This window comes from Peromyscus leucopus, chromosome 5 (assembly GCF_004664715.2).
Source record: "Peromyscus leucopus breed LL Stock chromosome 5, UCI_PerLeu_2.1, whole genome shotgun sequence".
Classification (NCBI taxonomy): Eukaryota; Metazoa; Chordata; class Mammalia; order Rodentia; family Cricetidae; genus Peromyscus; species Peromyscus leucopus.
In genome coordinates, this window is record NC_051067.1 from 34948509 (window position 1) to 34972330 (window position 23822).

At 42.0% G+C, this 23822-nt stretch overlaps 1 long non-coding RNA gene across 2 annotated transcripts in view; it reads left to right on the plus strand.

The window, feature by feature from the left end:
• Nucleotides 1-23822, plus strand: part of LOC114700992 — a 172655-nt gene that overhangs the window by 26706 nt on the left and 122127 nt on the right. For both annotated transcript variants that reach the window (XR_005091588.1, XR_003735751.2), the window contains exon 3: nucleotides 13375-13482. This is a non-coding gene — a long non-coding RNA (uncharacterized LOC114700992). The remainder of the gene's footprint in view (nucleotides 1-13374; nucleotides 13483-23822) is intronic.

Consider the following 23822-nt stretch of genomic DNA (forward strand, 5'->3'; position numbering starts at 1 on the left):
AAGCATTATCAAAATTATTTGGCATAGGCTTTATGTCTTAGATATACTCTTTCAAAATTGTGGTCTGGGCCAGTGAAATGGCTCAGCAGGTACAGGTGTTCATCGCCACTAAGACGGATGACCTGAGTTTGATCCCCAGGATCCACATGAAAGGAGAGAACTGACTACCACAAATTGTCCTTTGACCTCTACACATACCATGGAACATGTGTGCCGAAGCATGTACTCACCCACACATAAATGAATGCAGTAGAAACTGTGCTCTATGTTGAGTGCTGGCTTCCTTAAATGCCTGCTGTAAAAGTGCAAGGACTGGAGTTGGGATTCCCAGCATCCGTGTAAAATGTGGGGCACGGCTACACACGCCCAGTCCCAGTTCCAGACAGGGAGAAACCGCTCCCTAGCTAGCTGGTTTTACAGCTCTAAGCTCGGTGAGAAACCTTGTCTCAAACAAAGTAGAGAGATGGAGGAAGTCTCAGGGTCGACCTCTTGGTGCCACATGTACCAGTGTGTACACGCACACACACACAGAGGAACGTAGACACATGATACAAACTGTGGTCATAGAGAAAATACACCACACAGGACTCTAGAGCTGCAAGCATTTCACAAGGGTAACATGACGTTGATCTCAGAAGTCAGGAGGCTGGTTTGTTTACACAGTTTGACCTGTCAACATTTCATATGTGTATTGCTTTGGGAATAGAAGAAATTGAGACAGAAGGTTCTGTGTGGAACACTAAGAAGTTTCAGGCTGTCTGGAGAGCAAAGCCGAAGGGTCCTCATATAACGTATCTCCTAAATGCTTCTCACTGGCTCCGCCTCTTGACCAGGTGATGGGAACTGGAGGTGAACAGGCAGGGCTGGAGTGTGCAGGTGGGTGGGCTGGGCCCACTTTGCAGACTGCAGTGGGACAGGACCCCCTGTCTCTGTCCTCAGCAGCGGTGGGGTTTCCTTAGAGTTCCCACTGGCCTGCTGCCCGGAGGCTGAGCTCAGCCCTTATTAGTGCAATATTGCAGAGAAGGAATGGAAGACTCAGACAACTTCTAGAATGTCTTCCTGACCCTGGAGAACTTGGGGCTGAATGCCTGCTCTGCTGCTTCTGAGCTGGGTGTCAACGAGAGTTAAATTCTGAGTCTGATTTCCTGATTTACTATGTGATGATGATAGTGCAAGCTGGCGTAGTGGCCAAGAGATGACCACTTACCCTGGCATGGATCAAGTGCTTGATAAAAGAGGAAATCTCTCCAGTTGGGGGAAAAAAAAAACCTGTTTAATTTTGCTTAAGAAAGGATGTATAGCAAAATAATGGAGGCTTTGAGAGAGTTAAAGAAAAAATCACTTCCCAGCTGGGGAGATGGGTCAGCCAATAAAGAAAAGCCTGGTATGGTGTTGTATGCCTATAATCCCAGTGCTAGGAGGCAGAGACAGGAGGATCTGTGAGCCTCACTGGTCAGCCAGGCTTGTTGAATCAGTGAGCTCCTGGTTCAGGAAAAGATACTGGTCTCAAAACCTAAGGTGGAGAGTGATAAATGAAGGCAGTCCGTGCTGACCTCTGGCATCCACAGGGTGGATGTGCACTCTTACACATGCACACGACCATGAATACAGGTACACACTGAGGCAGAGGGAAAGCGGGGGAGGGGAGGGAGAGAATGAATAATTTGCTAACCTGGATTTTGAGATGTGACTTTCAAATAATTCCCTCTTGTTAAGTCAAGAAACTAGAGGACACAGTTTAATGTTTAAAAATAGAGAAAATTGAAAACTAGTTTGGGAGCAAGTGTCAGACCTGTGGGTCAGAGTAACACCGTCCCCAAGTGCAGATTGACTGGAGAATGAGCTTCTGCTGTAGTTCAAGCTTTGGATGCTGAATGACCGAGAGGTTTCCCTGTTCAGAGCCACATCTCTTTGGCTGGAGATGAGGCTCTCAGGGTACTAGTGAGAAGATACTTGGGCCATTTCTGAACAGCACAGGCAGTGTTAGTTTCTGTGGGTAGAAAGATGGCCTCTCATGGGTCCAGTCTGTTCTGACCATCAAGAGTGAGATTAAATCTAAATAACATATTTCAGCTATCTCAAAATTTCATTAAATAATTTTATTTCATAGTACACTAGATCTTTCCACCCTAGTATTCATGGATGTTGTTTCTGGAACTTGGAAGATTTTCTGTTTCTTTTTATCAAAGTGTATCATGTGATTTGGGATCATTGTTCCCTCCTGGAAAAGTTTAATTCTGTGGATATTTATGCAGAGTCTTTAACGTGTGGACCCTTGAGCTATGTTGCATAAGCTAATGATGCAGCCTAGATATCCTGGAATCCTGATGAGATTTAAAGATGTCCAACTAAAAAAAGTGATACTCCTGGGGACTAGTTTTCTTTTTGTGCTAAAAGGGAGCAGAGCTCAGGTGTGTGCACCATGGAATATTAGCAGATGCACATGCTATGTGAAGACGTTGGTGAAGATCCCCCTCTGGTCCTAGACCTAACATACCCCTGGGATGTCGTAGGAAAACATTAGCCATAATGTATAATTACTTAAATATTTCTTAAAGGAATGGGTTTTGAATAAAGACAGACTTAAAATTTTAATTCTAATTATTATTAGTGTGTTGGCATGTGTGGATGTATGCTTATATGAATGAATGGTGTGTGTACTGTGGTGCATGGGACATAATGGTCGTGTAGAGGTCATAGGACAAGCTGTGGAAATAGGTTCTCTCCTTCTACCCGAGGATACCAGAACTTGATCTCAGGTCTTCAGGCTTGGTGGCAGGGACCTTTACTCATTGAAACCTCTCTGTGGCCTAGATTTTTGAGTTCCTTTATCGGGATGTTAACCCGTTATAATACACATATCTGGCTAGTGTTTTCCTGTAGGCTTTCTTCACTCTGTACAACAAGCTTTCATCTGGGCTTATTTTCTTCCCATTCACAAATTCTACTGCTATTCTGGCAGTAAGGGCCTTCTGATTGAAGTCTTTAATTTGCCTTTTAGTTTTCAAGGATATTTTTGGACATCTTTTTAGCTCATTAAAAGTACCATTTCTAATAAGTATCCTGGTTTCTATGTGTCCTTGGAGAGTCGGTTGGTCTTACTATTATTTGGAAATGGTCTTTTCCACAAATACTCCTGTGTGGGTACCTTGAATATCTTGTCTTTCATTGCCAACAGCTCCCTGCCCCCCCCCCCCACCTCCTGGGAGACAGGGTTTCTCTGTGTAGCTCTGGCTGTCCTAGAACTCAAATAGTCAACCAAGCTGCCCTCAAACTCAGAGATCTGCCTGTCTCTGCCTTCTGAGTGCTTGGATTAAAGGCTTGTGCCACCACATCCGGCTTCATTTGTCCCTTTTTATGATTTTACTTAGCCCTTGATTTCCAGCGGTTTCGTTGTGATATTCTATATGTGAATTTCCTTGTTTCTGTCCTTCTCAAAATGTTTAGCGCTTTTGAATCTGGCTTGATTTTCTCCATTGGTTTTGGGAAACTGTCTACCATAATCTCCTCAGATTGCTTTAATTCCACTCTCCACTCTGGGATTCCTTTCTTTTCCTCATGGTTGAAACTGTGTTTCAGGCCTAGTGAGGTTGCACAGCTGCTAAAGGTATTGAGTCCAATCTCTGACACCCAAATAGTGGAAGGAGAAAACTAACTCCTGCCAGTTACCTTCTGTCCTCCACACACGCACTGTGGTGTGTGCATGTTCACACACACACACACACACACACACACACACACACACACACACCATACATCTCGCATACACACCACACATCTCGCACACCACAACACACACTAATGAAAAGAAACAGTGTTCCACCAGTCATTTCTGCTCCATTTTCTCTCTGTGCTTTAATCTGGGTATTTTCTTCTGTAATATCACTTGCTCCCCTTTCATCTCATCTGTACATGATATTCAGTGATACTCATCTTTTGAGTATGTTCCTACCAGTGGTTATATTTCAAATCACAGAATATGTCTTTGATTATTTTATACTACATTATTTCCAGTTTATTGTTTGGTTATGAAATGTATTGGTCACAGTGACTCTGAAGTTCCCCTTTATTAACTATTATGTCTCAATTCCCTATGGGTCTGTTTCTGACTTTTCTCTAAATTTTTGGCTTGTTCTTATTTTTATAAGCAGAGTTAATTCTCATGACTACTGGGAATTATTTATTAAAAACACAGAGATAATCCTTAGCTGTGGCTGATGTTCCTTTCCTCTGTAGAGGGCTACTTTGATCCAGGCAGGGGTTAAACTGTCCCCAAGATGCCCTTCAATTTTCCCGAGCCCTGGTGAGATTCTAGCTTGGGCCCTTGGGATCCAGCTGAAAGTTTGGGTTGTTACCATGGCCTCTTGCCCTTAGAAGGCCGTGAACTCTGAGATTTTGCCTGTGCAGACTGGAGTTTCGCTTTGCAAGACTGGAGTAAGCCCTATTCTATTCTTGAGTTTTTCCACTGTCTGCAGAGGAGTCACCAAATGGGTTCAAGACAGGTCAAAGGTCAGCTCTCCACAGTCCTGGCCCTTAAAGTCAAGGAGCCTGACAGTCCTCTGGTGCCTGCAAGCAGATGCTATTTTGAACAATTGTTTTCTTTCTTGGTCATTTTAGTCTCTGGTGGGAAGGCTGATCTGATCTAATCTCATCCATTTTATAGGAACAGAAGTTGAAGGACTTGGAAAAGTCAGCCCAATCTGACATGCTGTGATCCGTCTTGCTGTTTTCTGATCATTTGAAATGACACACTGTCGGTCATCCTGGTTGTCACCTAGTTTATCAGAAATTCTTGACGAAGCTCTTGGAAATTGTTTCTATAGTTATAACAGAAACACCTAAGCCATGCCATGTATTTGTACTCCAGACACAGCTTACATATTTTACTTATATGATTGTATTTAAGCTTTATAACAGACAGCTGATGTCAAACATTTCAGCTAAATCCTGCAGGTGAACTATCTGCAGTTTTATTTAGTGAATAAATTGTGTCTGTATTAATTTATCTCTAGAAAGGGAGATGAATAATTGAGGAAACAGGTATGACGAAGAGGCAGTATTTGAGGGCAATTTGAAAGGTCCGGATTTAGACAGGGGATTTGGTGACCAGCTAATTATAGAATAAGGAAGAGGATGATCAATTTGGGTTGCGCTGAAGGGAGGTGACTCACTTTTTATATTAGAAAAAGAACTAATTCTTTTTTCCAGTTCAATAAGAAATACAGAACATCAGTAGTGAACCTTCCTTCTAGGGGGAAGTTAAGGATAATCTCAACATGATTAAATGTTCTCTAGTGACATAAACAAACACCTCCTCACTCCACTAGGGCACCAACAAGAAATCAAAGAAATGATTCCATTCAAGTCTAATTTGGAGCACTAGTGAGCTTAATCAGGTTTACAGGAGCCTGGGTGAGGGGTTACTTTAGGGACCATATGGGCTACTTAGGAGCAGTATACTGTGGAAGAAAATGCCTCTTCTCAGCAATCATTAACCTCTCATATATCTTAGAAGGAGGGACCGGACCTTAATTGCCTCTATATCCTTGAGGAGAGGTGGGGTCTCTTGACCCTCTCTCCCAACAACTGTTAACTGCCTGATTTGAGAAGGTAGAGGCCACATGGAGCCCCTCCCCGCCTCCTTGATAGAGTCTTGTGGGCCCAACCTTGTTTGAGTTACCTGCCAGTAATCTTAGCTGCAGACAAATGGAGAGGCAAAAGCTTCGTCATGCCTAGAGGCCAGCATCCTCAACAGGGCTTTCAGGAGAGGGGAAGAGAAGAGCGAGCAGTGTTGAAAAACAGCCTAAAAGTAGAAGCAGCTAACACAGCCGCTTCCTTCTGTGCCCTCTCGTCTCTGTGGACAGCTGACGAAGTGCCAAGACCACACCATGTATGTGGTCACATCCTTACTGACTTTTTTTTTGTCCTGTGAGATGGTTCCTCTAATGGTCCCTGCTTTACAGTCATGTCCATTGGTCAGGAAATACAGCCCCGCCCTTAATGGAGCAAAGTGCTGAATCATCAAGTTGACCGAGAACAACACAGACTTCAAGGTGCCAGCACAGATTCCAAGCCCGTGCTTCAGATTTGAACTTGAAGTTACTTCACCAACACCTGCCACAGTATTGACAGTTTTTGTAGTTCCCAGGAGAAGTTTTCATTTCTTTTGGCAATTGATTTTAGTGCTACGCACCCAAGTATTTGATTGGTAAGGTTTCTGCTTAATAACGGCTCTGATGAACTCTTAAATACCCCAAACACTGGACAGTCATGGGTGGGGATCCCTTAATGGTGGCACTCATCTAATTTGTAGGATGGAATGTGAGAGAATCCTTGGGAATGACTACTGGTTTGATAAAGCAGACCAGAAAAGGCAGGATTGCAGCTTAGAAGTGGAGCTGTGGAGCAAACAGAGTCGCAGCAGAATTCATTAATTCAGTTGTAGATCGAGAGTTTTATATTAGGGAAGAAAGGCCAATAAAAACAATTTGCTACCTCATCCAAAATCTGACATGACGCACTTAAAAATTATGGCCGTGTGGTCATTAGCCAGCAGGCAGCCCTCCTCAGAGGCTCGTGGTGCGGTGGAGAAGTCACAGCCCCGAGGGTGGCATTTTTATCTGTTTCTGAAGGGAGATTTGTGCTCTGGTCATTGTGTGTCATTTGGCTATCTCTTCCAATGCAGCGGTGTTAGCATGCCCTTCATTTTTTAAGCTCCAGGGACCAGGATGGAACTGATTCTATCTGCAACTTGGTGGCAAGCGCACTATTGAAGAAAAATAAATATTTACCATAGTATTTATTAGTTCTCGGCCAATCGTAAATTAAAGCCAGGAACGAGTTTAAGTAGCTTTTCTCAATCCCTGGGATTTATAGCTCCCTCAGTTATCTGTTGAGTGAAGGTGGACACCAGCCGTTCTCCAGGATAGTGAGGCTTAAGGAAGTTGAGCTTTTCCCTTCCATCTGGCTTTGAAATGTGATATTGATAGGGGACTAGGGACTCAACTTTTAGTCTAAATGCCCCCCTTTCCCTTAGGTAGACTCCGAATTTTAGATTTCATGGATGAATAACTAAACTTAGCGAGCGATTTGGGACTATACTACATAAAAATATGTCAATAGTTCAGGATGACAGATAGCTCCCTTGTAACCAAGGCCACCTGCAATTTTTTATAGTCCCACCGCGTAAGCCATTCTGAGCAGATAATCAATTCTATCACACCGTAACTTCAGCTCATCAAGGAGGCAGACACTCTCTAAGCAGTGCTAGGGGAAAAAAAAATATGGCGTACAGTGCATAGGACCAGAACTTTTGAAACATCAGGCCACTTGTGAAAGCTAGCCTTGACTTCTCTGCCATGGTCACAAGAAGAGCAGGAGTCCCCACTTCTGCAGCTGTGACAAAGACAGGTGAGCTCCTCATTGGCCTGTCCCCCTGAGTGCACACGACTCCCCTCTCTCTCATGCGTTCACACAGATTTTTGATAGTAGTGAATATATTTGAGTATTGGTTCTTGCCCAGGTTTTTAGAGTTTGACTCTTCAGTGCATTTGGAGGAAATGCACTTATTTCTCTTCAAATTACATTTCAGGTTCTGTTATAAGCAATGGTTTGTTCTCCCTTAACTGCTTTCTGTGTTTCAGGGAATTAAAAATACACTTTGATTTTGAAACTGGAACTTCTAATAGGCATCAAGTTTTTCACTGAAATTATGATTGTGACTTAAATGGTTTTTATTAAAGACGGTTTTTTACATATTGTTCATCTATTTCTTTTTTTCATCTGTTAGAATACCAGGAGAGGTTTTATATTCATTTTTTTTTTCAGCATGGCACACGTTAGTCATGGATGCCAGTGGAATAGCTAGCGCCATTGGGATACAAACAAACGACATTCGGATAGTTCTTGAGCTTCGAAAGGGTACAGGCAATGGACTTCATGTGCTGGCACTAGGGACCTGATGGTGAGCATGACAAGATTCCTGGCTTACGAGGTGACATTTGAAGATGCAGATGAACAGCTGGTGTCTGTCTGTCCTGGTCCTCCCTCTTCTTGCTTTTGGGATCACTGTATACCTCAGTGATTCCATATTTTGTGGATGATTGTGAATGTGGTTGATGTAAGCACATTTTTTATGTGTGGGTCAAGGACTGAGTGGATGCACTGGGGAGGTGAGTGTCTGTCAGGGTGAGAAGGCACCTCAGCTCATTGACGGATGCGCCAATGCTTCAGAAACCACCAGTTTTTCAGTTTTAGTACAATATCAAACACAGAATATCCAGATATCTGAACATGCTTTTGCCTGATCTCTCATTTTGCAACTTTGTATCACCATGAGAATGGATTTTTATACACTTCTGCTGAGCAAGATATGGTGCCAGATTAATAACAGCCAGTAGGAAATTCCAGCTGTCTTCTATTAAGCAAGACACATTTTTTCCACCAATCGAAAACAATGCCATTCTTGTTACTAAATGTTTTTAGAAAATTCGATTATTGTTACATTTGAAAAATATTATAAAATACTAGTTTTGTTTGTAGTGGGTGATACTTTAAATTTTTTTTTTTAAATTTTTGTTCTATGTGTATGGGAGTTTTTCCTGCATGTATTTCTATGCACCACTTGTATGTAATACCCATGAAGGCCAGAAGAGGGCATTAAATCCCTGGGAACTGGAGTTGCAGATGGTTGTGCCCTGACATATGGGTGCTGGGACTCAAACTGTAGTGTTCTGGAAGAGTAGCCACTGCTCTTAACCACTGAGTCACCTCTCCAGCCCCAAATGCATTACTTTTTAAAGGAATTAAAAGTATTAAACATTTCTAAGAATTAATATTGCTTGATATAAATCTTGTGACCAAAATCTCAGTGGACTCATCAGTAATTTTTAAATTTAGTAAAGGTATCCTGAGATGAACTGCCTAAGAACCAATTGTCTAAAGAAATCTCTCAGGAAATCCACTTTCCTGGAGGTTGACATATGGAGTCAGTGTTTGCAGTGGTTAGATTCATGGGGGTTTGCATTGCTTAGATTCATAGGGTCTAGCATCCTTTGAGTCAGTGTGAGTTAGCTTTTAGGAGGTTTCCATTGGGTCTATGATGGGCCATTTTCCATGTTCTGTCTCCAGTGTCCCATCCCAAGGTTACAGAATCTTCTAGGTTCTTTTCTGGGTTTCTAACCTCAGCTACTGAAGATGGAACATTTTACCACAGTTACATGATGCTTCTTCTTTATGGAGATGAGGCTTTCATCGCCCAACATGCTCAAAGGCAATCAAGACTGCTATGTGACTGTTTCTCACCTTTCTGGAAATGAAGAACATATCCTGTCCCCCTTTCTCCCCTACAGGAAGCCACACCAAGCCAACTTCTCAGTCTGGATGTGCTCTCAAGGCCACATATGTGATTTCCCCCCTCCAAAGCCTGAACATCCTTCGTATTCTCAGAGATAATAGTGCTAAACCCATCAGTCATTATTTTCTTGTCCTCAATTTTCTTTTTTGGCTTCTAATCCTGAGTCCCTTCGATTCCTTCCCACGGAGGCTTAAGTGACCCCATTTAGAACCAATTTTCAGCTAATATTTGATGCATTCTTTCAAAATAACCCAACCATTTTTGCTCTACAGGCTTTGTGCCTTTGGATTACATAACACCAGAGGCCTGGAAATGGATTAAATGATGGGGTTGCTCTTTGCGTGTAAGGGTGTGTTTGTTTCATCATTTGGGGGACAAATGGAGACATCTTTAGAAACTGGTGAAAGATGTTTGTTTGTGAAGGGCTAATTTAAGGATGTAGTTTAGTCATTACTAGAGAGAAAGGCATAGCTCTCTCTGTTTCTCCCAGCACACCAAGTCTTAAGGTTCAGAGTAAGGGTGGTTGACGGTGGGTGGGTGAGTGTGGGCTGCATGAGTCAAGAAGGCATAGGTTCTTCTGGAGGTTCCTTCCTTCCAAACTCTCTGGGGTACCTTATCTCCATTCCTGTAAGCCGATCCAGCTCATGTGGATAGGATACATGAACCAGGCAAAGCTGCTCCTTCTTCTTCTTCTTCTTCTTCTTCTTCTTCTTCTTCTTCTTCTTCTTCTTCTTCTTCTTCTTCTTCTTCTCCTCTCCTCCTCCTCCTTCTAGTTTTTTTAAAAGAGATTTTAATTCCTGCTTGACAGGCTAGACCAAAGCCCATGAGTGACAATAGCTTTGTTTTTCTTTTATAAAGGAGAAAGCCACAGTGCACCTGGTTACCAGGAGCCATGATTTTATGAAGATAGATCCACCATTTTTGACCTGTCAGAAGCCTGTTTATTTCCCTAACCTATTTTAAGTCTTTAAACATTTTTACCTGTTGTTTCCCTTTCCACACAATTATTTGGTTTTATTTGTTTGTTTTCTTCTTCTATTTTCCTTTTTTTGCTTCTATTCAAATTTCATTCCTAATTAGCTTCTGTAAGTCAAAGTATCAAAATATGGCATTTTATATGATGCAAATTACCTCTCACACCATGATGTTTGACTAAACTGACTGTTTTCAATCTCCCGGAGGTGGGGTCTTGGGAGTTCGTTAGGGCTGTTGGTGGCTTTTGAGTTGGTTGGTTGGTTGGGGAGTTCGTGGGAGCTAGAAACTTGGCTCACCCTCAGTGCTTGTGTGAAGCGCAATCCAAAAGAGCAGAGAGTTAAATGATGCTTAAGGGCTCCTTGCAAATATGCAGTGAGCTCCCATTGATGCTGGAGTCAGTTCGGGAAGCTATGATGAAGTGCCTTAGGCTTAGGACGAGAGGCCTTTAGATTTGAGTCATCTGGAGCCCAGAAGACAATGATGAAGGTACATGGTCTACATCTGGTAGAGATACTCCCATCACTTGTAGGCTGCCAGTTGTTTTATATATATCCAAAGATAGTTGTAAGTGAGGGCGAGAGGCCCTTGGCACTGGTTCTGTTCATGAGGGCTGCCCTCATGACCTAATCACTTCCCAAAGCCCCCACTTCTGGATACCAGCACATCTGTGGGGTAGAATTTCAACATGTATCTATAGCAATGACTCCAACAGACTTCAAGCTGTTCTCCTTTCTGTTTGGAAGAGTGGCTAGAGGTTTGAAGTTAATAACAATGACTCTGAGAAGCCAGGCATGGTGCCTCATACCTTTAATCCTATCACTTGGAAGGCAGAGGCAAGCAGATCTCTCTGAGTTCAGGCCAGTCTGGGGTGAAATGGAATCTTGATGTAAATTTCATTTACATTTTCTTGATGGCTAAGGATGTTGAACATTTTCTTAATTCATGTATTTATTGACAATTTGGTCGTTTTATTTGCCTCTTTGTTTAGTAGATTTTTTTTTTTTATATTCTAGACATGGACTCCCCTCAGATGGCTAGCTAACCAAGTTCTCAGTCTGTGGGGGGTCTCTTCACTCAGTTGTTTTCTTTTCTGTATGGCACCTTTTTTATTTCATGTGCTGCTATTTATCAATTATTGGAGTTATTTCCTGAGCCATGGAGTTCTTTTGAAGCCTCTTACCTTTGGCCATATCTTGAGGTGTTTCCCTCCAAGAGGTCTGGGATTTTAAGTCATACATTACGGTACTTGATGCACTTTGAATTCATCTTTTGTATGGGATGACAGGAATGGAGCCTCTCATTCTTCTGCTTTCAGACCTGTGGTCTTCCCAGGAACATTTGCTGAAGTTGCTCTCTCTTTTCTCCAGTGTATTTTTTTTTCACCTTTTCCAAAAATTAGATGGCTGTGGGTGCACGGGTGTACCTCTGGATTCTCAGGTCCATGCCTCTGCTTTCTGCGTCTGTTTTTGTCCCCGTGTTGTTTTTGTTACTATGTTGTGTAGTCAGGTTTTAAATGGGGTGTTATGGTAGAATGCTGTTCACTTTGCTCAGGATTGCCTTAGCAGCTCCTGTGCTTTCATGGAACTGAAGCTCAATGCTTCTCCAGCTTTGTGAAGAACGGCTTGGCGATTGCTGAACTCTGTAGACAGTTTGCAATAGTATTGCGGTTTTCATAACATTAGCTCGGCCAGGCCAGCAGCATGGGAGGTCAGTTTTCTTCTGCTGTCTTCATCTCCTCCTACTGTATATATCTGTAAATGGTTTATTCTGTTTTTTGGGGTTCTTTTTTTCGGGGGACACTAGTATCCCACCATCATATTCCTGACTTTTCAGTCTATTCCGTTCCAAGGGACCTCCAGTTAAGTCAGCGACACATCACATTTCACTTATATAGAGTGGTAAGCATTATGCATTTTTATTAATTTATTCTCTGCTCCTTTCTTAGGAAGATATGCAGGGACAAATTGAATTCTCTCTCATCCTAGTAAATGCTGAATTGTCAAGGATATATAAGCATTAACAAAGTATAAAATGAAAGGAGACACCAATTGGCAGTGGGAGGTGAGATTTCAACCAGAGCCCATAAGAATGAGCCATGAAAGATTAACTAGAAAGAAGAAAATGTGGAATATGTGTTTTCTTTTTTCAGCAATGCAAGGTTTCGGGATCATCAGCACATTTATGCCCATAGTTATGGTGTTGGAGTTCGGAAACATCCCAATGTGTACACAGTAACCGGCACTCTGCCTCAACTCCTGTATTTCCTCTTCAGGATTCCATCTCCATTTACTGTCTAACCCTGACTAGATAGCATTCTAAATCTTGGAACACATTTGTATACTTTGAGAAGTACCATAGAAATGAGAGTAAATCACTTAGGATTCTCCATAACCCTTTGGTTTCAAGATATACTCACATATTTCGTTTTACAGGTGATGTCAAGATGTTCAATCAGTTATTCAGAACTCAGTCAGACTCCCTGTGGACAACCGTATTCCAACTTTATCCTTTACCAGCTGTTTTATTTTAGAGAGGAAGTCTAGGTTGTAGCCTAGGTTGGCCTTGAACTTGCAACCCTATTTAACTCAGCCTTCTAACTGCTGGGGTTACAGGTGTGGCATTGAAAAAAGAAATAAATGAGATTGTGAATGGTATCTCTTCCACACAAGCCTTATTAGCTAGTGTCTAATGTATGGAAATCACATTTTAAAGTCTTGTTGTACTCTTGGCTCTCTCCCATGGAGGCCTCATCCTTGATCACCTGCTTGAAAGTACAGATAGCGCTTGATAAGTCCTACACACACACACACACACACACACACACACACACACACACACACACACACACACGCATGTATGATTAGGCCCACCATAGGTCACAACTTAATACATTAGAACAATTAGGTTATGAACTCTTTCTAGAATTTTGATCCACAACATGGACCAAAGCTTCAGAAGGTTAGTGTATGGCTATGGGGCACCACTGTATATACATGATTCAGTTGTAATTCAGGCGATAATGAAACAGTGACTTTTCTCTACAGGTGGAGCAATCTTGGGGAGTCCATCCACTATTTGTGGAGCTCTGTTTGTGGATGTGGATGTTTTGACCTCTTCAGTCTCAGACTTGGTGTTAGTATTACCAGCTGAAGGTAAGAGCTTATTCTGTTTATTTCAATGTGTATTACTAGTTTCTAAAGCTCGGGAAAAAAAATGTGTGCTCTGAAACATACAACCTACTGAATAGATTTACTTTGGGTGTGCATGCACAGTGCTGGTCAGCAGACTCAGGCCTACCTGATGGCTTAGCAGGTGACCTACAGCTGAGCGACACCCCCAGCCCAGAGTTCTGGTTTCTTAATGTTGATAAAAATCATTATGAAATACAAATTTACAAGGAGTGGGAGAAATATACATTGCAATGAATTTTAATACTGCTGAAATCTTCATAATAGGTGTCTTTGTATCGACTTCCAGTGTTTACAGTGCTTGCACTATTGTAAAGCAGGAGGAAAACAAACCTAAGAGGTAGCCAGCCCACTGTAGGACTGCAGGAGCTGATAAACTATAGGAAAACATTGGAAAATGCAAACATTGCTTTAAAAAGCAACAGGAAATGAGCCTGGATTTGCTCACCTCCTAAGAATTCAAGGAGCCAAGGGACTGACTGGGGTGGGGTCCCTCCTAAGACACCCCTTTTCTGTTTGTGCCCAAGTAAATTGTTCCCCAGTGTTAGACATGGAAAGCATTTTTGCAAAGGGTGGATGTGAGAACTTTCCAAGTGTGTTTTATTCTCCAGTTTTTAACCCTCTCCTTTTCTTCACTGGGGTTGTTCTTAACTTCCTGTGTTCAGTGCAGGCTGGCTGCTCTTCCTCACAGACCCCTCAGCCAGCAGATCAGTGGCTGTGACTGGCCCCTTCCTCCCTACCCTCCCATGCTCAAACAGCTGGCCAGAACTCCTGCACTGCCTTTGTCTTCAGTGACAAGCTAGCTACAGCTTGGGTCCTATCTTCCCACACTTAGGCACCCCCCATCCCTTTCCTCTTTCTCTCTTTAAAATAAAATCACCACAATTATTTATGTATGCATGCATTATGCATATATGTATGTATGTTTATGCATGCATTATGTATATATGTGTGCATGCATTGTATATATATATGTATGTGTGTAAGCATGCATTATGTATATATATGTGTATGCATGCTATATATGTGTGTATGCATGCATTATATATGTATGTATGTGTGTATACATGCATTATGTATGTATATATGTGTGGATGTGCATGTGCCATGCTGTGCATGTGGAGGTCAGAAGAAACCTTGAAGGATTCTGTTCTTTTCTTCTAGTTTGTGGGTCATGGGGATCAAACTCAGGTCTCCTGATGTTGTGGAATATTAATTCAACTATGTAAAGGTGTGTTACATTTGTTTATGCTGCATTTGTTTAACAGTGCAAAGATGTGTTGCTTTGCCCACTTAAGGCACCTGATTGGTCTAACAAAAAGCTGAACGATCACTAGCTAGGCAGTAGAGGGATAGGCAGGGCTGGTGGGCAGAGAGAATAAGTAGGAGGAGGAATCTAGTCTGGTGTGGGGTGGAAAAGGAGGAGCGAGAACAAGGAAGAAAGAGAGAGAGATTCCTGGGGCCAGCCAACCATCTGCTGGACAGACAGACATGGAAGAAGCAGTGAAAGTAAGACATACAGAATGAAAGACAGGTAAAATGCTCTGAGGTAAATGTAGATGAAGAGAAACGGGTTAAATTAAGTTATAAGAGCTAGTGGGACAAGCCTAAGCTAAGGCCGAACATTTATAACTAATAATAAGTCTCCATATTTTGCTTTGGGAGCTGGTTGGTGGCCCAGAGAAAGCCTGCTACACTCTGGCTTGTCACCAAGTGCCTTTACCTGCTAATCAACCTTGCTAATGCCCCCCCCCCCCTTTCTCTTTATTATCCACCAGCCTGGACACTTTTCTCTCTTCTTGCCTGTTAATTATGTTTTTGCCTGCTAAACTTTCTTTCATATGCTTTATAATTTGACCTTTTTTAAATGGTGTTTGAGATTGAATCCAGGGCCCTGTTCGTGCTAAACAAATACTCTAACACTAAGCTAAACTCATAGCCTCCTTATGTTTTTTTTTTTTTTTTTTTTTTTTTGGTTTTCTGAGACAGGGTTTCTCTGTGTGGTTTTGGCACCTGTCCTGGAGCTCGCTCTGTAGACCAGGCTGGCCTCAAACTCACAGAGATCCGAGTTGGTTCTGTCTCCCAAGTGCTGGGATTAAAGGTGTGCACTACCGCCACCCAGCCTCCTTAAGTTCTTAAAGCTTCGTGTTGAGCAGGTCTTGGGATATATATGAAGATTCTATGAAGACCATTAGAACAGTTTTCATCTCCCCAAAGAGAAACGATGTATCCACAAATGCTTACTCGTCCTGCCCGTATTCCTACGATATCTAAAGTCATTAGTCTAGATTTTGTCTACTGTAGATATTTCATAGGAGTAGGACTCATACGATTTGTGACTCTGTGTGTCTGTTTTAGACAGCATGTGGGTTGTCCAAGTTTGTTCCTGCCTGTTGCAGCATTGCTGGTTCTTCCTTCCTTCCTGAGTGGATGATACCTTTTTTGGAATGTAATGCTTGTTTTTTTTTGGGGAGGGGGTGTCCAGTCATCATTTGAGAAGCACTTGAAGTACCCCCATTTTTAATATATTGCTGTGAACATTCTTGTGCATGTTTTGTATATACCTCAGCGTCAAATTGCTATATGATAGGGCACTTCTGTGCTAAGTAGTTTGAGATCTGTCAAACCATTCTCCTTATTGTGTGTTCATGTCTGTGCAGGTGCATGTGTATGTGTGGAGGTCATACTTGGGTGTCTTCCTCAGGTGCTATGCACCTTGTTTTTGAGAGCGGGTCTCTTAGAGTGTTCTCAATCTTCCTAATTCTATGACCTTTTAATATAGTACCTCATGTTGTGGTGACCCCCAATCATAAAATTATTTCATTTCATTTATTTCATAGTTATTGCTACTTCATAACTGTAATTTTGCTGCTGTTATGAATCACAATGTAAATATTTTTGGAGATAGAGGTTTGCCAAAGGGGTTGTGACCTCTAGGTTGAGCAACACTGGATTAGGCTAAATTGGCTGGCTGGCCAAGGAGCCAGAGCTGACTGCTTGTTCCTGCTTCCTCAGGCCTGGGATTACACACACATGCCACGGCACCCAGCTTTTCATGTGTGTTCTGTGGATTGAATTCAGCTGGAATTGGATTATCTGCCCTGCCATGTAAAACCAAGTTCCAACCAGTTCATTTCCCCACAGATGATGTCTGAGGACTCAACTTTTGCTCTGTCCTCCCGGCACATGCTGTTGTCCATCACTGCCGTGGGCTACCCTGGTGGACGCAGAGCCATGTGTGTCTTGCAGGTCCCTTCCTCTGGGCAGCTCTCCTGAACACCCTGATTCTCCCTCTCCTGCGCTTCCGTCACGCCCTGTGCTTATCCTTGTGACGTCCCTCATAGCGCTGAATTATAATTGTCTGTTAACTTTATCTCCTCTCCCAGGGTGTGAACCTGTTGGAGAGGGCACTAAAATATTTCCTGTGGCATCGCCCACTTTAACACCGTGCCTCACACGGTTATTTTGGTCTCCTTCCTTTTTTCCTTTAGATGGTAGGGGAGCATGTAGGTCCAGTCTTCACAGACTCCATTTTCAGCACTGGAGCAGCGGAATGACAGTGTTCCTCAGACCCATTCTTCAGCTGGTGTGTCCTTGTTAGCAGGTGGAAGCAGAATATCTAGCCTGTGTGTTTGACTTCTAGAAAATCATCTTCTCTTTACTGTTGTGCTGAAACAGTACTGTTTCTAACTTCACCAGATGTTGTGAAAAAGGCATGGGTGATAGTCAAAAGAAAAATCCATAACCACCATTACTTTGTTTAACTCCTCAGCAGCCTCTCCTTCTCTTCCCCAAATAAGTCCCCTTTCTAGTTTCATGTCACACGTACTGGTGTGTGTGTGTGTGTGTGTGTGTGTGCGCGCGCGCGCGCGCGCCTCCATGAAACTCAGATTCCACGTAAGAAAAGCATGTAATGTTTGTCTTTCTGTGTCTGGCTTAATGTCTTTAATATGATGATCTATGATTCCATCCATGTTTTCTTCCAATAACATAGGTTTCTGTCTGAATTAAACTCCATTGCAGATATAAAGCACATTCTCCTTACGTGCTCATCTGATGATGGACACCCAGGCCATCCTATTTGACTGTGAAAAGCAAGGCTGATTGAGAACACTGTTACATTTCAAAAATAGTGCCAGTTACACATACTAGACTAAAAAATTTCCAGATGTGGAGGGGAGTCAAGGTCAGTGCCATGAATGAAGTCTGTGGACTTGAGAAATAATGCTGAGTGCAGACACTATTCTTAAAGTGTCAGGAGACAGATGGGTTAGCATGAGGGCTGGACAGATAGGAATTGGTACTGAAGAACAAAGCTGGATGCTGAATCAAACATAATTAAAGACCTAAAATATGACATTGAATTAGAAAGTGCATCCAACCTCAGATTTGACTCATACTAAATTATAATGTCCTGAGTATAAATATAAATGCAATGACATATTTAAATTAGCTCTTTTGAGTGATTCTCCTTCCAAATATTTGACCTTATAGTCAATATTTGGGTAATTTTTTTCCCTGCTGTTTATGATCCTGTAAAGGTTTGTCTTAGAATTTTCCCTACCTAGAATAAAGCTACTAGAGAGCCCTTCCTCACTCTCTAGTGTTCTCAGTGTCTTTTCAGGAGTTTTGCCAGTCTATTCTTCCTGCTTTTTACATGCTTCTGGAACAGGGAGGAAGTGGGGGGAGAGAGAGAGAGAGAGAGAGAGAGAGAGAGAGAGAGAGAGAGAGAGAGAGAGAGAGAGAGAGAGAGAGACATTGGACACAGATCATCAGTGAGACAAGATCAGGCGGGGCCGAGAGGAACTTGGCAGATGCTCTTCTCGGGTTTCGCACTTGAGCACGCCTGTATTGCTGCCTGGAATTCCGCTCGTATTTCTCTCATTCCTGTAAGATTTTTCTTCAGCTTTGGTAACAAACTTTAGCTTTAAATAGGAGCCAGGAATGAATACTGAAAAAAAAAATTAATGTGCAAACACACTTAGAATGGCTATGTTACCATTATAGTCTCACTGGTAAGGAAGGCTGTGGATGCTTTTAAGAGTGGCAAAGTGTGGCAGACATGTCATTTTGGCAAATTAGCCCTTGAGAATCTATCTTTCTCTCTATATAAAAAATAGATACATTACTTTTCCTTGTATAGTGTTTTGATATAAATAAATTTAATGGCACATGGCATTGAACAAATGCTAGTGGTTTTAAAATTGTCCTATATCAATACTTGAAAAAAATTGCTCAATAACCTCATGATGAATATGAGAGTTTTCTTATGAAATATTCATTCAAATCAGCTATGTATTTTATTCTATTCATGTTGAGTTTTAGTTATGACTGGCAGCTATATATTTTTGGTTTTATAAATAAATATGGTAGAAAAAATAGGAAGAAAATTTGAACATATAACTTTATGTAGAAGATATAGTATGATACCCTGTGATATTATATACTTAATAAAAAGTCTATTAACATTGAGTGAGAATAGCAAGGAACTAGTATATTTCATTTCTTGTTGTATTCAGACCATGCAAATACCTGAGAATAATTTTTAAAATATGTACATCAGCTGAGCAGTGTGGCGCATGCCTTTAATCCCAGCACTTGGGAGGCAGAGCCAGGCAGAGTTCAAGGCCAGCCTGGTCTACAGAATGAGATCCAGGACAGGCATGTAATTTAGGTTTTAAGTAGGTATAAACATTATCCAGTTTTCACGTACCTGCCTCTTCCCTCACTCAGCTTTCCCCCAAACTGTTATTTTTCTCTTTTAGTTATTTAAGGTGCTTCCATTGTGTTGCCCAGGCTGGTCTGGGACGTACTGTATAGAACAGAATGACCTTGGGTTTACAGCAATCCTCCTGTCTTGGACTCCCAAATACTGGGATTATACGCATGAGTATCCATTTGCATCATATATTGTATCTATCATCCTCTGTGCAATATCAAAACCAGGATGAGGATGTCATCAGTTTATACTTATGAAGCCTAACCTGGTCTCAGTTTTACATTTTAATCTACATTTTGTGTGTATTGATTGATTGGTTGGTTGGTCCACTGATTGGTTATATAGCCCAAGCTGCTCTCAAATTTGAGGTCCTTGTGCTAATGCCTCTTGAATGCTAATTACGAGTCTGTGCCCCATGCTTGGCTACATTAAGAGAAATGAGTGCTTGGGCTAGAGCCCAGGGCTTTGGACTTGCTAAGGATAGCCTCTACCACCCCTTTTTCTAGTGGTTTTTGTTTGTTTCATTTTTGAGACACAATTTCGTGTGGATGGTGCTGGCCTCCAATTTGCTACATAGCAGAGCTGAACTTGAACTGCTGATTGTTCTGCTTCCATCTCCCAGTGCTTGGGATTATGGCAACATAGGTTTTCCTAGCTTTTTTTCAGCTGAGTCTGCTTGTTTTGGAAATCAGTATGCTCACTGAAAAGCACTGTGAATCAATGGTAGCTCTGCCATCATGTCATTCTGAGGACCTCGCTCAACATCTATGGAGGCACATTCCTTCATCTGTGAAAGGAATATTATAATCTTGAGAAGCCACATTAAAAGAGTCTTTTTAGGAAATGGTTGTTTTAGGCTTGCTGTCCTTTCATAGATTTCATCAAAATCTTGAACCCGTACTGTGTACTGTGTGGTCCTCTTTCATCTGGTAACAAGCAACTGGATTAGAACAATGCAGTAGATACACCTGCTGTCACCTGCCTGCCTCAGTTTCCCTGAATGGCCACCTCTTCACCCTCTTCCTATCTGGTAAACCCAAGGCCATTATTCTCAGTTATACATTTGATTTCTCTTATAGATGCCTTGTGTAATAGGGATTTTGTGGGACACAGTATGCTTTAATTATAAGTTAGTTCTTTCTCTCCATGTGCTATTGCATGTGTTTATAAATTTGGTGTGTGTGTGCATGCATACGAATTTGCTTGCAGGAGTTGGTATTCTCCACCCACTGTGTGGATCCCCAGGATCAAACTCAGGTTACCAGGCTTTGCATTAAGCTCCTTCTGCTAAGCTATCTCGTCAGCCTTGTTTATAAGTACAGTGCTAATTATAGTCCTGGCAGATTCCCATGGCAAACCTAGGCTCAGACCATTTGCTGTTTGGGATCCATGCACAACACCCATCCTCTGGTTTACACGGACATTGTAGCTTTCAACTGCTATGACACCGTGTCTGAAACCATTAGTGTATAAGGAGGAAAGACTTGCCTTGGCTCACAGTCTCAGAGGTCTCACTTCATGGACTTGTCCCTTTTGCTTTGGACTTGTAGCAGCAGAGTGTATCATGGTACAAGGGTGTGATAGAAGAGGTCTTTTCACCTCATAATGGCTAGGAAGCAAAGAAAGATAAGATGGGCAGGTAGCTGGGGGTCCCGGTACGCCTTCAAGGGCATGCATTCCAATTGACTAACTCCTTCCTTATAGGCCAAACCTTTTAAACAAGGTTCCACCACCTCCCATTTGTTCCACAGGCTAGTGACCAAGTCTTTAATGCAAAGGCCTGTGGAGAATACTCCAGATCCAAACTATAGCCACTGGGTTGTGGTGTGACAATACTATTGCCTGTTCACCCTGTCCTCGGTGATGACAGAGACAGAACCATGCAGTGTGACTAGAACACCATGCCTTCTCATCTTTCTTCTTGGGCACATGCATGAAGGTGGAGAGAATTCCGTGCCTTGATGAGTATCCTCCATCCTTTAACCCAGAACTGTTTAATTCTGAGAAAGTTATGTCTTAGCTATAGCTAAATGCTTTCTCTAAAGGTTCAGTAACCATACTTTAGGAAGACCTTTGGTTTAAGGAAGCCATAAAGGTGCCCTCCTGAGAAAGGCAGTGTTTAGTTATTTGGTGATAGAAATTCTAGTGTGCTTTGTTTTTTTGTATGTTAAATGAAAACCGGTGAGGACCATGCTGACTGATTCTCCCTGCCATCCCCCGTCCCTCTCCCTCCTTCCCCCCAGGGTGCTAGTCTATTGAAATCAGCCTGTTTTTCCCCATGTGTCCTCTCTTGTTTCCAGCTTCCCATTTATTAAGAGAAAAGCTGGTCTTCATAGTTCTGCAACTTACTTTGGTAGGTTTAAGGTGCTATAAGGTGTTCCTCTGTTTTAAAATTTCCCCGTATGCATTCTCCAGGGGCACATTGCTTCCTGCTTTGATTTTTGGCCTCAGTCAGACAAGTCAGGGCTGAAGTTGGGGTGAAAAGTTCACTGTCCGGAAGTGCCGTCAGTGCCCAGAACAGCCTGCTCCGCCCCCCACTGGCCCTAGGATGTGACACTTTGGAGGAGGCAGCAGAAGAAAGACACCTTGTCTTGTCCCCTTGCCGGGTTGCCTCTTGACCCTCAGCTGGTGATTGGATGCATGACACCTCCAACTATTCCAGGGACCCACTCTAAACCTCTCCTAAGTGTCTGCCTTGGGGTTTTAGGTAGAAAATTGTCGCCTGCAATCATTGTAGTTGCTAGAGATCAACACTAAAAATAAAATAGGAAATACAGGGTGCCCTAGGTATGGCTGAAGTGTGTTGTCTTGTAAAAATTGGGTTTGGTGATCCATATGTACATACACATGTATACCTACACTTTCATAGGGCTCCACTTGCTTGTTTGTATGTCCCTTTTGGTTTGTACATGAAGCCTGCCATCCTTGTTTAGGATCCAGCCAAAGTGTTTGCACCTATCAGTGTGCATATTATAAAACACGTTGTTACTTTGTTGTAATTGCATTTTTAATTTATATACATTATGGATCTCATTTATTTCTTTGTATCTTCTCCCCTTGGCATTATATTTTCAGTTGCTCCTTTTGTTCATACATCAAATTCATTGCATTCAACAGCGCACGTGGGAGTCTACATTTTATTCATGTTCTCCCCCAGGGTCAAGAGTCGCATTGTCTCCAAGCCTTCTTATCACAAATGTGAGTGCTATGAAAAACCATAGACACATACCTTATTGGAAAACACCGAGGGAAGGTTATTTTGGATCTAAGCAAATAAATTTACTGTATCAGAGAGTGCACGGACACATGCATGCTTGCATGTTTTCAGTGTGATTTTGTAAAGCACTGTCAGATCCCTTCTCATCAGTGGGAGACTCTGCCAGCATGAGTGTTAAATATCCACTTCCACACTGGCACATGGCATTAGCAAGCTTTCTCTGTTTTCCCCTCTTTCTAAGGTGGATATGTTTGTCTTATTTCCTTGGATGAGTGATTATATCTTTATACTTTTTCCTTTGAAAATTATCCTCTCCTATACATTTCCCTTCACATTTATTTGAATTTTTCCCCTGAAAGATTTTATATTTTTCCTATTGATACAGAAGTGCCTTTTGTATACTCTGGGAGGCCTTGCTTGATTCTTCCACATGACAAGCATTTCTTCTTCTGTGAACATTGATAACTGTAATCTCGTGTGTGTTCCTGCCATAGCTTGCAGGTGGAGGTCAAAGGGTCACTTCCGTTCTCATTTCTTCTACCTTGTTGGAGACAGAGAGTCTCTGGTGTTTTTAACTGGGAATGCCTGACTAGCTGCAGCTTTTGCCAGTGCCTCCTGTCTCTCCTCTAGGAGCGCTGGGCTTTACAGACTCCCCTGATCTTCTGTAAGTTCTAGAGAGAAGTCCCTACACTTGTATGGAAAGTGCTCGCCCACCTGAGCTGTCTCTCCAGCCCCATTATATTCTTTATTGAAAAGAACTCTTCAATTTTGATGTACTTCAATCCATTGGTATTTTACTTTGTTCTGCAAAAACAACACCTCTCCATTCTTTTTTTATAGAGCTACCCATAGCTCTGATGTTGCGGTTACATGTTGATTGTTTGTGCCTTTAGCCCCTGGAGCACATGATATGAACACTTTTGCTCTGCCACACACCTCTACTATGACATGCTTCTTTGCCAAAAGACCATAGTAACAGAACTAACCTATCATGGTGCTAGAACCCCCAAAACCATGAGGAAAAATTAAAAACCACTGCCAACAAAAAAAGGACCGTTTCTCTTTATAAGTTGAGTATTTCGGGTATTTTGTTACAGCAGCAAAGTATCAACTCACACAAGATTTCTTCTGAAGACTTGGAGCTAATATGTGACATAGCTGAATAATACAATATGGTCCATAAAATAATTGTAAAATAGCTACAGAAATTGAGAGTTTTGTAATTCTCAATAGAAATATTATCGTTTGAGCGTAGAATGATTTCTTCTAGGAAATATCTTACTTATGCCTTAACATATCGTAAGTAAGAACACTAATTGTTCTGACGTAGGTAAAATGACTCATTTAAGATTCAGTTAAACTGTGAGA